The 13,236-nt window shown below is 35.6% G+C and overlaps 1 protein-coding gene across 1 annotated transcript in view; it reads right to left on the bottom strand.

Moving 5' to 3' along the window:
* The window catches only part of LOC107716476 (serine-rich coiled-coil domain-containing protein 2-like), a 73,805-nt gene extending 60,946 nt beyond the window's left edge, over positions 1 to 12,859 (bottom strand). The window contains exon 1 of the mRNA XM_016522945.1: positions 12,630 to 12,859. The gene's annotated coding sequence lies outside the window, so the exon portion shown is untranslated. The remainder of the gene's footprint in view (positions 1 to 12,629) is intronic.
* Positions 12,860 to 13,236: the final 377 nt, after the last annotated feature.

Genomic DNA, 13,236 nt, shown 5'->3' with positions numbered 1-13,236 from the left:
CCCGGCTCAAATTTTTGATTTTGCTAATATTTTTTCTGAAGAAAGACAGACATGTATAGTGATGAAAGCCAAAATATTAAATGTCATGGATGAATATTTACTGAGCAATCTACTATTTTGTAGAGGGGGGTCAAAATGGCAATTTTCACCTGAGATTCAGAGCCAAATTACAAGGGGGTTAAAATGACTTCAGAAAGATGGCAGCATCATAATGTTATTTTTACACAGAGATTGGTAGGTATGTTAGTCAAATCTGTTCACCTTAGCAATCTTTGTTGCAATATGTGCCAATGGTGACCATTCAAAAATGGGGAAACAGCACTTTTCAATTTTTTTCTCCAAGGTTTGCATGCCTGTAACTCGAGAAGTATAAAAGATATCTTAATGCCCTTTTAGATATTGGGTCTTAACAAACTTTCCTTTTGGTATCTTAATTTTTAAGGCCCTATATTGTTCGGTTTCAGAGATATTATTATTATATATAATAAGTAAATTGTTAAAATGTACATATTTTCAGTGGTCAAAAACCAAATGTGGGTCAATTTGCAAAAATATGCCTTTTTTTTCCAAAGTTTGCATACCTATAACTCAAAAAATATTAAAGATATCGCAATATGATTTTAGATTCTAGTTCTTAATAAACTTTTCTTTTGGAATCTTCACATTCAAGGCCTTACATTGTTCAGTCCCAGAGATATGGGGGTCTCAATAAGGGTTCCATTTTCAGATTGTTGAATATTATATTTTAGTGCTTGCAAACCAAATGTTGGTCACTTTGTATACAGCTGATACTTAGTGTATTTAAAGCAGAATGCCTGAAGAATAAGTAATGTTGAAACTAGGAATGCATCTTGTTTCCCTCTGTCAAAACAATTGTATAGGACATACCTGTTTGAGTGTCATAAATATTCTTTTTCCAAAATGTGTGTGCCTGTAACTCAAGTTATCTTAATATGATTTTAGATTATTGTTCCTAAGAAATGTTTTTAAGGCCCTGTATGGTTTAATCCTACATCTTGGTGCAGCTCCATGTCCAAATTGTGGTATCTTACCCATTTTCACACCAAATGTGGTTTATCTAGTCATCACTGCTGACAATGCAAATAATAACAGTAACCCAGGGTTTAGGAAAGTACCGTAGGACACAACAGATTATGAATGACCAGGATTAATTGTTAACTCTAGGTAAAGTATGAAATTTTCACCTGAGATTCAGAGCCAAATTACAAGGGGGTTAAAATGACTTCAGAAAGATGGCAGCATCATAATGTTATTTTTACACAGAGATTGGTAGGTATGTTAGTCAAATCTGTTCACCTTAGCAATCTTTGTTGCAATATGTGCCAATGGTGACCATTCAAAAATGGGGAAACAGCACTTTTCAATTTTTTTCTCCAAGGTTTGCATGCCTGTAACTCGAGAAGTATAAAAGATATCTTAATGCCCTTTTAGATATTGGGTCTTAACAAACTTTCCTTTTGGTATCTTAATTTTTAAGGCCCTATATTGTTCGGTTTCAGAGATATTATTATTATATATAATAAGTAAATTGTTAAAATGTACATATTTTCAGTGGTCAAAAACCAAATGTGGGTCAATTTGCAAAAATATGCCTTTTTTTTCCAAAGTTTGCATACCTATAACTCAAAAAATATTAAAGATATCGCAATATGATTTTAGATTCTAGTTCTTAATAAACTTTTCTTTTGGAATCTTCACATTCAAGGCCTTACATTGTTCAGTCCCAGAGATATGGGGGTCTCAATAAGGGTTCCATTTTCAGATTGTTGAATATTATATTTTAGTGCTTGCAAACCAAATGTTGGTCACTTTGTATACAGCTGATACTTAGTGTATTTAAAGCAGAATGCCTGAAGAATAAGTAATGTTGAAACTAGGAATGCATCTTGTTTCCCTCTGTCAAAACAATTGTATAGGACATACCTGTTTGAGTGTCATAAATATTCTTTTTCCAAAATGTGTGTGCCTGTAACTCAAGTTATCTTAATATGATTTTAGATTATTGTTCCTAAGAAATGTTTTTAAGGCCCTGTATGGTTTAATCCTACATCTTGGTGCAGCTCCATGTCCAAATTGTGGTATCTTACCCATTTTCACACCAAATGTGGTTTATCTAGTCATCATTGCTGACAATGCAAATAATAACAGTAACCCAGGGTTTAGGAAAGTACCGTAGGACACAACAGATTATGAATGACCAGGATTAATTGTTAACTCTAGGTAAAGTATCCTCATTCAAAGCACATTTACTGAACTCTTTCAGTACAGTAACAATGTTTCTCAGGTCTATTAAATATAACTCCACCCCATATAATTGCTGTTAATAGTGTTCATCGTCTGTTTGATTACGTCTTTAATTGATTTTTCCGTACATTTCTGCCATATGTACATTGACTAACAGTCACCACTGATAAGCTACCACTAAATATTGTAGAAACTTAATTTGCTGTAAAGTTGCTTTGCAATGATTTGTATCGTGAAAAGCGCTGTACAAATAAACTTGAATTTAATTTAATTGAATTACCTGGGGTTTAGAATTACCCAGTGTTAATTATTTCAAGTGTGAGAGACCTTAAATGTTTGAGGTATTATCAGTGTTTATACCAAATATGCCCTTTAGCATGATGACTATTGCTCCCATTATATAACAAAAAAGAAAAGAAAAAGAAATTCTAATAATTAATCCAGGTTAGGCAAATTTTGGTTTATTGATGTGAATGCAATGTGTGGTAAAAGCAACCACTTTTCCCTATGAGGTGTGGGACAAACATGTTACAATACCAGTAGTGTATTGCAGTGTTGTTAAACACACATCAAATACTGTGTGTTTGAACCCTTGATAGCTTGGTAACTCCTCGTAGTTAAAATGAACAAAATCCCTTCTTCCAAATATCCCTGAAACTGATTCAAAAAAGAATTCTATGAATAGACTACTGAGAGAAAGATAATGTCCCTCAACTTGACCATTTCAGTGCATTTTTAGCACTCCGACAGGTATGTTCTGTGCATATTGTTTTGATAGAGGGAAACCAGATGCATTCCTAGTTTCAACTTTACTTATTCTTCAGACATTCTGCTTTAAATACAATAAGTATGAGCTGTATACAAAGTGAACAACATTTGCTTTTCAGTCACTAAAATAGGTAATATGCAACAATCTGAAAATGGAGCCTCATTGAGATGCCCCATATCTCTGGAACTGAATAATGTAAGGCCTTGAATGTGAAGATGCCAAAAGGAACGTTTGTTAAGACCCAATATCTAAAAGGGCATTAAGATATCTTTAATACTTTTTGAGTTACAGACATGACAACTTTGGAGAAAAAAATTGAAAAGTGCTGTTTCCCCATTTTTGAATGGTCACCACTGGTACATAATGCAACAAAGATTGCTAAGTCAACATATTTTACTAACAGACCAACTAATCTCTGTGTAAAAATAACATTGTGATGCTGCCATCTTTCAGAAGTCATTTTTAACCTCCTGTAATTTGGCTCTGAATCTCAGGTGAACATTGTCATTTTGACCCCCCTCTACAAAATAGTGGATTACTTTGAAATTTTCATCCATGACATTTAATATTTGGGTTATCATCACTATGCATGTTTATCTTTCTTCAGAAAAAAATATTAGCAAAATCAAAAATTTGAGCCGGGGAAATTTCTGAAATTTGGTTGATTTGACACAAAATGCTATTTTCATAAAATTACATAAAGAATTTCTACATCAAATTGTAAACAGCTCTTTATATAGCTACCTGTCTCCACTGAACTGTCTGAAATCACGCTGTAGAAGTCAACATATCTGATGATGCACACTCCAGCCTCCAAGAAAAAGGAAGTATACATCATCCCACAGTCACAAGATCATTTTTATCATACACGCACACACTTAAAATCCACATAATTCCAGAGGCTGTACATCCCATCATCTTCCAACACTTTTTATAATGAAGGCCATTACTCAGCTGATTCATAATGCTACAGAAAAATATAATGCACAAAACTACAGACTATTTATTTATTTATTTATTTATTTATTGGATGGATGGATGCATAAATTATGACAGAATGTTCATTTTTAAGTGAAAAAGACAATTTTTAATATAACTCCGACTGGATTCGTCTGAAAGAAGAAAGTCATATACACCTAGGATGACTTCAGGGTGAGTAATTTGTGGGCTAATTTTCATTTTTGGGTGAACTAACCCTTTAAGGCAATGCAAAACGAGCATAAAATTATTCACTGGCTATTTTTAATCTAATTGGGGCAAAGAAAAAAATATCACTCGTTGTCTCTTTCAGCTTACTCAGCACCACAGAAGCATTTCAACAAGCACTATCTATGCTTACTTACCCTATAACAAATAAATTTTACTGCCTCATTCTCATCACACACCTCTCTGCCCTTAAACGGTTAAATCCATTGTAGCTGTAGCTGTTGGCAAGAATGTCACCAATTATTCAGAATTGGAAGACCAATTGTCATTATATTTAAACACTGAACCCATACCCATAAACTTCCAATCTGAATATTGGAGGGAAAGACAGAATATTAGGGGGATTTACATTGTATATTGTAATTTGTAATATTGTATATTGTAAAATCAACATGAAATGGAAGTTGCAGCTTACTTAACTAGCATATTGTGATGTATTTCTGAGTGAAACGACTCATCTAACAAGAAAATAGATATCTGCATGCAATTGGATTAACTGCAGCGTACATTAGCAGAGAATCATAAACATTACATACATTAAACTACGAACAGTTGCTCACAATAAGACCAGTGACTTGAATTTAGAAAATGATTTTTTTTTTCATGCCAAATATAGCATAAGCAAGAATGTGGTAACGTTGTACGTAAGAATGGCTGTGATTCAGCCACACGAACAAGGGAACAGCTAATTACAGATAATGCTGATAAATGGCCATAACAGCTTTGTAGTGGCAGTTAATGTGTTAAAATATGAATTTAACATTAACAATCACATTACTTGAAGGGCTTTGATAACATATCTGTGAAAATAAAAGATGTTACAAAAGTGTTTCGAAAAACAAATGAAAATAAGTGCACATATGTGCGGGATATTTGTAACTGCCATCAAAGCTTGCTATTTAAAATAATAACATCCTCTGCATCCCCCACGTATTCTATGCCCATGCATATATTTATTTAATTAAAGCTGCAGTCCGTAAGTTTTGCCTCTTTGTCGCCATCTCTGTTTGAAAACCTGGAATTGCAGTTACTTGCGGAATTATTTTCCTTGAGTGGGTTGTACTCTGGCATGGCTCCAGTGTGGATGAATCAAATGTTTTGAGGAGTATGTGTGGCAGTCAGTCACCGCACCGGTGTGAATCCTATACTTACCTGTAGTAATCACAGATTCTAGCCTACTTCTTTGAATAAATGACCCAAATAGATAGTGTGTGTGTAGATTTCAATTTCTGTACAGTCTAATCTCTAAACGTCATACCATTCGAATTTCATACCAAGAAATTATTTTAACCCAAAAAGCAAACCAGGCTCCCTTCTAACTGGTTGACTTTAAAATACAAATCTCGTGTAATCCCAGGCTATCTGTAATCAGAAGCACATTTAAAACTGGAATATAATTTAATTTCATTCACATGCAATTCATATAATCCTTTCTCTATTACAATCCGCCATCAAAATGATTTTTTGACATTTAATTATTTTGGCTGCTGTGAGAAAAGGCTATAAATGATCCGCCACCTGCAGGATCCTCACATGCGATAGCCTAGTAGCTGGGACAACTTCTTTAGGTTTACAGAAGTGACGTAACGATGTAGCAGTATGCTCGAATTTCCCGCGAAAACCTACCCGTACCACTCAAATTAGAAAACATTATTATAAGCTAACCGTTGTGAATCGGGCTAAAGTAAGGCGATAGTTTTGAACACTGGCTGGTTATGTACTTGCTTGTAGTGAGGCCGTTCTTGGCAGTGGCAAAGTAGGCGGCAAAAACAAGCAAAAAAAAAAACTCTGAAGTCTCTTCAGGTTGCTTTAATTGTCATTTCAGGCATTCATCAGGCAATGGAACAGAAGTCATCCAACGTGTTCCCAAAAAGTACAAATAAAACAAAACCAAAAGAAAACTTACACAAAGGATTGGCACTTCACATACTGACAAAGAGAGCGTTGCCCACTAATCCAACTAAGACTCAGTTTTGTCCCCCTCTCTCCTTTCTTTACCAAACAGTTAGGCTTTTATAAGTGGGGCTCCTCCCCTCAAATTCAAACAGTCCAATGATGACACTATTTCAATTACGTTCTAATTAGCCTAAACTTCACTTGAAAATGTACATGATCTTCAACATCATCATACAAACATTGACATTAGCATATTTAATAAACTCTATTTTTCATCATGAAACCCAATGAGCATTTCAAAAGACATGCATCCCAAATAACATTCAAATAACATTCTCCACACTCTCAGTTAGTTAAGCTCCTCCTCGCCCATGGATGGAATAAATACGGCTTCCTGTTTGCGGGCCGGCCCCTCCTACTAGGAAGCTCCAAAGGGAAAGGTAAGACAAAGAGAATCATCATTATCAAACAAACATTATTGGTCTAATTTCCATGTTGTACCTTTTCTTATTTACAAAGAGCAAGACCCCACACCAACAAACACCAGTCACACTGGAATGTGCACCTTCCATGTGACTGAAAAAAGTGAAAAGAAACAATGAATAAAGTTATCTTGAACAAGACATTGTGGTATGGTTCTTTAACTTACATGTTACATACACTCACTATGTCACATTGCTCAAATATTGATTTTGGATCATTTTTAACCAAAAAAAAGTTACGGACTGCAGCTTTAAATCGCAGCCTTTGCCATTTGACAAAAGCCATTTTGTGATTTTGGTTTTATTCTGATTAATTGGGCAGCCCTAAATTCAACTGACAAAAACATTAGTAAGGAAAAACGAGGGAGTGTGGTAAACGAACCATCCAGTGTGTGGAACTTCTTTTTTTTTATACTGTTATACAACCATTTCAAACAAAACAAAAATTGAAGACTGGTGGAAAAATTTATGTTTTGCTGTTTGGGGCTATGCTATACAGTAGCTTCATTTGCTTTTACCTGCACCTCTTGGTCTGGTAGAAGACATGATAGGGTGATGACTGCTTTGAAAATCACTCCAAAATCTCATATTAAATGATGCAGAGTCAGGTCTAATGAAAAGACTGAATATAACCAGGTTAAGGCTCTTGCTGTAGGTGTTCGATTGGTCCATCAAATACTGGGAAAACAAAGCACATGCAATATGTAAAGAGCGCTTTAAAGCCACCTGCAGGCACTAGACACACCTTATTTTCCTTTATTTTATTTTGCTACCTTTGTGGTTTGACTCCATTTCAGAGCACCTGATCTGAACAAATCACCAGAGAGTTCAGAGAAGGGGGCAACAAAGCTTCAGCAAGAAAAGTTTGCATAGATTGTCTGAACTAAACAAACAACTCACAATAACCAAGTCACTGTGCAAATAATGCACACAACATGAATAAGTCTGTAAACGTTTCTGAAGATACAGCTGCAAGAAAAATTGTGAACCCATATGGAATTACCTGGATTTCTTTGATTATAAAACATTATCTTCATCTAAGTCACAATTACAAAAATTATATTTTCCCCATTTTCCCCCAAACTCATTTCAAATATCACCATTTAGTTTTTAAAACATCAAAACATTATTTCCGCATTTGTAACTGCAGGTTAAATGCATTCGTGTCCTGCAACAGATGCAGATTCAGATGCAGATTTTGTGCCACCTCTGTATTGCAAACACAAATTCTGTTGATACTGATTTAATTTGACTGGTAACAGCCCTATAGTGTCTTACTATTTAAATTTAAGAATTGGACACAAAAGGTGATACACACATTTAATTAGGCTAGAAAAAAAATTGGCCTCATGAAGCTAAAAAAAATCAATTAAACTCATTAGAAAAAATTCATCTCTGTTACTCCTGCAAACTAACCACTGCACAGAATATGAAGAATATCAAAACCTTTGGGAGTCAGCTGTCCACAGCAGTCCAAAAAAATACCAGCAGAATAACATGCTCAGCAAAATATTGTCTAATTATTGCCATCAACAAAATTCTAGAAAATATTGAGATATAATTTGTCATTATTGCACACCCCTAGTTTACACAAACACCAATACGCTGATAACTACAAAAATCATCTTACTGAAATGTAAACCAATAACATGACAACACAAGAAAGCCATGTTTTCGAGACATCTTTTCGATCAGATTATTCCCCGGGAAGTGACAAGATTCTGTGTATCCGACCCCTAGAGTATTACACTGCAATGAATTGCAATTTTAAATAAAGCATTAAAACCCCCAGATTTTCAGCGAGAAACCTGTACAGACCCATATTCTTCTATTATGTAGTTTCAACAACTGTACCCTAACACAAAATGCTCACTCCTGCTGAATGGTAATTAAATGAATTATTTAGTAGAACACGTGTGACAAACTCAGGTCCTAGAGGGCTATTGTCCTGCAGAGTTTAGCTCCAACACACCTGCCTGGAAGCTTCTAGCGCTCATAAAGGCTTTGATTAACTGGATCAGGTGTGTTTAATTAGGAATTGAGCTAAACTCTGCAGGACAGCAGCCCTCCGGGAGCTGAGTTTGACACCCATGCACTAGAGCAGGGGTGTCAAACTCAATTCCTGGAGGGCCGGAGCCCATTGAATTTGACACCCCTGCACTAGAGGAACCAGGTTTTGTGTGCGTTGTTTATTTAAATGGCAGGTCACCTGCGCAACACTCTGCACACATCCAGCCTCATCTTCTTAACTAAAACACCTGACACAGTTTTTGCAAAAGCTGTTAACCTACTTTTCCCCAGCATGCACTGTTGATGAAAAGTAGGCAATTGTCTCCCCTTGTCCAAATACCCACACTTGCGGTCTTGGCCACTTGAGAGCGCGTGCGCGTGACAGGTAGTAAGTGCGCAAGACTGTCCCAGGTATTTATCACTTAATTAGAAGCACCAGAAATTAAATTGTGTCATCTGTCACTGAACAGACATTTAGAAGTTGATTTTAAATTGCAAAGTATTGAAAATTAAAATAAAACTCTGTAAACACTTGCGTTTTTACAACACTGTAAGTGTGTCCCATCAGGTAATGAAAAGTTGTACACACACTTGTGGTCTTCATGCTCACGTGAACACTTGGGCCAAATACAGGAAATACGTCATATAAGTAGTCAAGTGGTCAAGTGCAAAGACCGCAAGTGTGGGTATTTGGACATGGCAGTTGTTTGTTATTTGTTTTGCCATATTGTGTTTCTTTAGAATTGTGACTAGGTTTTCCTCCTAAATTGTGTATGACATTTTTACATATAGTACATGCAAACAGCAGCGAACGACCAACAAAAACACAGCATACACTCTGATCCCTATGACTGGACTGGAGTTCTCGTGGAATTCTAAACTTCCAACAGGATCACCTCCTGAACTGAAGCGTTCCAGCAGCCATTTTAGGCCGCATTTACACTTCAGGTCTTGATGCCCAATTTGTTGATTGTTTGTAATTTTTTGATAACCAGCAGCTTACATCTTCTTTCAAAACTGACCTATATCCGATATCTGCATTTACACTTGGAGAAACATCCAAATGTAGACATAAAAGCTTACTCCGGAAAGGATGTAAAAACGACGCAATTTGCAATGGACGCAGACGAACTGATAATACATGCTTCTGCTTGCCCAAAGGCTCAAAAGTCATAAAACTTAAGCATGACTCCACTGGGTTGAGCCTCTGTTCTCCATTGAAAAGAGTCATGTGATCACGATCGGTGTTCACCTGAGTTGACGTCATTGCCACAATTGCTTTTTGGTGGCAAAAACTTAACTCGCATTGACAGGGAATATCCAATCTGTCCACTTACATGGCAAACACAAATGCACGTAACCGATTTATATCTGATTTATTTTCACTAAAACCGATTTATTTGGCCTAAAACCGATCTGAGTATCCATGTATGGTTTTTTTTCCTGCTTTCATGACACGTTTGTGGGTCATATCTGATCTGAGCCACATGGGATGAAAAAAATCTGAACTTGGTTACTTGAACCATGTAATGTAAATGCGGCCTTAGTTTGCCCGACCACAAGAGGGTGTCAACAACAGCAGACACCTAGACCTAAAACGGGTATCAAATCATGTTCCTAGAGAGCCACCTTCTAGCAGAGTGTAGCTCTGTAGCATCCAATAAACACACATGAATCAGATGATCAAGGTCTCTTTTGCAGCTTAATAGACTTAAACAGTCAAAATAAATTAATAATAAATAAATTGTAAAATATTGGCAAGATGATGAGAACTTGACCCATTTTGGTAAGCATTCACTTAAACACTGCACTCACTTAAACAGTGTAAACGGGGGAAAATATGAATAAATATGAATAAATATGTCAAAATATTGGACCTATGCAAAAAAAAATTTTTTTTTAAACAATAGGCTATTTTGAATGAATTCTCACAATGTGATTTGTGAAAAAACATGCCAACATGATAATGGGGCATAAGCAGACTGTAGGAAAATATGGATTGTACGAATTCATATACTTTTTTCCACAAATTTGTAAAAATAAAAAAAAATAAAATAAATTGTCATGAAACTGTGTTGATATATGTTCTTAATTCTAATCGAACAACAAAATAAAAAGAGAAAATCACCTACTGCTCTTGATTGAATAACTTTTAATTCATTTTAATTCAAAGACTATGCAGTGTTTTATTTTACATTTGATTGCATCAAGAATTTCTTTCTTGAACAATGCTGCTCACTAGGGTAATGACATGGCTTTTTTATTATTATTAAGTTTCTTGAGGTTTATTTATTTATTATGTCTTTGAGAACTGTAAAACAGTATATATCATGTCAATAATATACATTGTGATATAAGATGCATTTATCTATGCACTGATATCACAAGTGGGACATTTCTTCACTATGCACAGACATCCTCTGGCTTGCCCAGACTGCACAAACCACACCCAACCATCACAAACCATGCCAGAGAGGTTAAAGCATGAATTATCTATGGAGATCAGATATCGGAGAAAGCCAAGAACAGCACAGAGAACAGTTTATATTGGGGGGGGGAGGAAACACATCTGACACATTTTATGTTCTAAAACCACAGCAAACAAAACTGAAGAACTTTACTAACTAGTATCAGTTAAGCTTAACTAATTGACTAATCATATTAGACAAAAACCCGTCTAATCCCCTTCTTATCATGAAAGCTACGTGACAGAGTAAGCAAAGATCAGCATGGTCATTATTTGCATCATACAGACTACTAAAAGCCATCTAAGCTCATTATGCAAGAGCTCATGGATCATTAAAGATTATGAAAGATCATTATTGGCCTCACGGTTTTGGCCACATCAGTATTAGTCTTTTTGTAGTGAGGTAGTGTCACATTACCTAAAGGCCATCATTACCTGTGTCTGACCTTTCGAAACACCACAAAAGTGTTCACGTCATCTGCTTGAATCACTCTTATCACACCGACAAGTTGCATTGCAGAAATGCTGAAATAACATTAATTGTTTTGTTGTTGTTGCTCTTTGGAACAATCAATTGACATAGCTATCATGGAAAATCCTTCAAAAGATGCGTTATATTTCATGCAGCCACTTAATCAGGGGGAAATTAAGCATATCGAAAGAATAAGACATCAAAAAGTTTAATAAGAAATAAGCACCCAACTTAAAAAGGGAGGAAAATTTAATTAAAATATACAAAGACAGAGTGGAATTGCCAGACATATAACATGATGAGTAATGGATGAATTCTCTGATAGACCAAGGTCATTCTACAACTGTTTTTATATTTCCCCCATTATAATAATAATAATAATAATGTCAAATCTGTTCTGCTATATTAACAAATCTTTTTGATGTCAAACTAAATAATTGTAGGCTTTTTAGTTTCTTAATATATCAATAAAGGGCTGTCACATTATTTTGTAAGTGGTTTACTTGGTGTTCTTTTTTCAGAACACATTTTGATTAACACCCTATCACAAATAACATAACAGAGTAACTGAAAATACAAAATGATTATTTAAAAAGTATATTTCATACAGAACGTTTATATGTAAATTGTTTTAAGTTTTAGACATTTCACCTTTTACCTATTTCATTTAGTCAAATGCACTATGTATATACTATCACAACAAACTGGCAAAATGTGTGCTTTGCTGCATTAAAAGAAAAATGCATATTTACATTATCTTCATAAGTGACTTTCAATGATTAAATGAAAACTAAATTTAAAAAAATAACATGATTATTATTGCAAAATTAAGGTAAACGCGTCTGTGTGCTCAAAAATCGAGTTTTTTTATTTATTTTTTTATTTATTTTTCTTTTCATAATAATGTGACAGCAAGTGTAGAATGACCAGGGAATGTAAACAAAGTCAACAGCACATCAAATCACTGTGAGCAAACTATAGTCCATATTAACATAGATTAACGTAGTGTAATAAGAACAACAGAAAAACTATAAAAACGCACAGTCAGAAGGAAACACACACCTTATCTGAGCGGCCGCCTGTACGATTTCATCCGATTGAAGGCGAATACAGCTGGGCGTGGAAATCCACCACAGGAGTCACGCCTGTTTACTGCTTCCACTTGATCCAACGCTTAGTCGAGATATACAGTTGTCCATGCATAGGAAGACTAGCTCTTCTCATCGCATTCTATGTTATTGTGAAGTAACGTCCTGCCGGCATGAGAGCATGCTGTATGAAAACAGCTGACACTGACGTCAGCATTCCTCATACTGCGGGTATACCCGGAAATGGGCGTTTCTTAGCGGCGCGGACGTTGTTTCTGATTTGGGCCTATCCCGGCCTATCCCTGTCATAAGAAGATACCGCATTTGGCTGCAAGTACGCGCCCCCGTCTGGCAACGGTCAGGGAAGTAGTTGGTGGGGGAATGGTGCTTTTAGGAACTCGAAAGCAATTCAATTCACTATCTTTTAAAGCAATTCACTGTTTTTGAGCGCTGGAGACACCGAACACTGTCGACACCAGTGCTGTAAACACCGCGCTCTGCTGGTCAAAAAAGTGTAAATGCAACTCAGTGACACCTTTTACAAACTAATTCATGTTTTCACATGTGTCCTTTTTTATTAG

This window comes from Sinocyclocheilus rhinocerous, unplaced genomic scaffold, assembly GCF_001515625.1.
Source record: "Sinocyclocheilus rhinocerous isolate Xijiao unplaced genomic scaffold, SAMN03320098_v1.1 scaffold419, whole genome shotgun sequence".
NCBI lineage: Eukaryota > Metazoa > Chordata > Actinopteri > Cypriniformes > Cyprinidae > Sinocyclocheilus > Sinocyclocheilus rhinocerous.
Note: the sequence above shows the minus strand (reverse complement) of the source record. Positions and strands in the feature narration are given on the sequence as shown.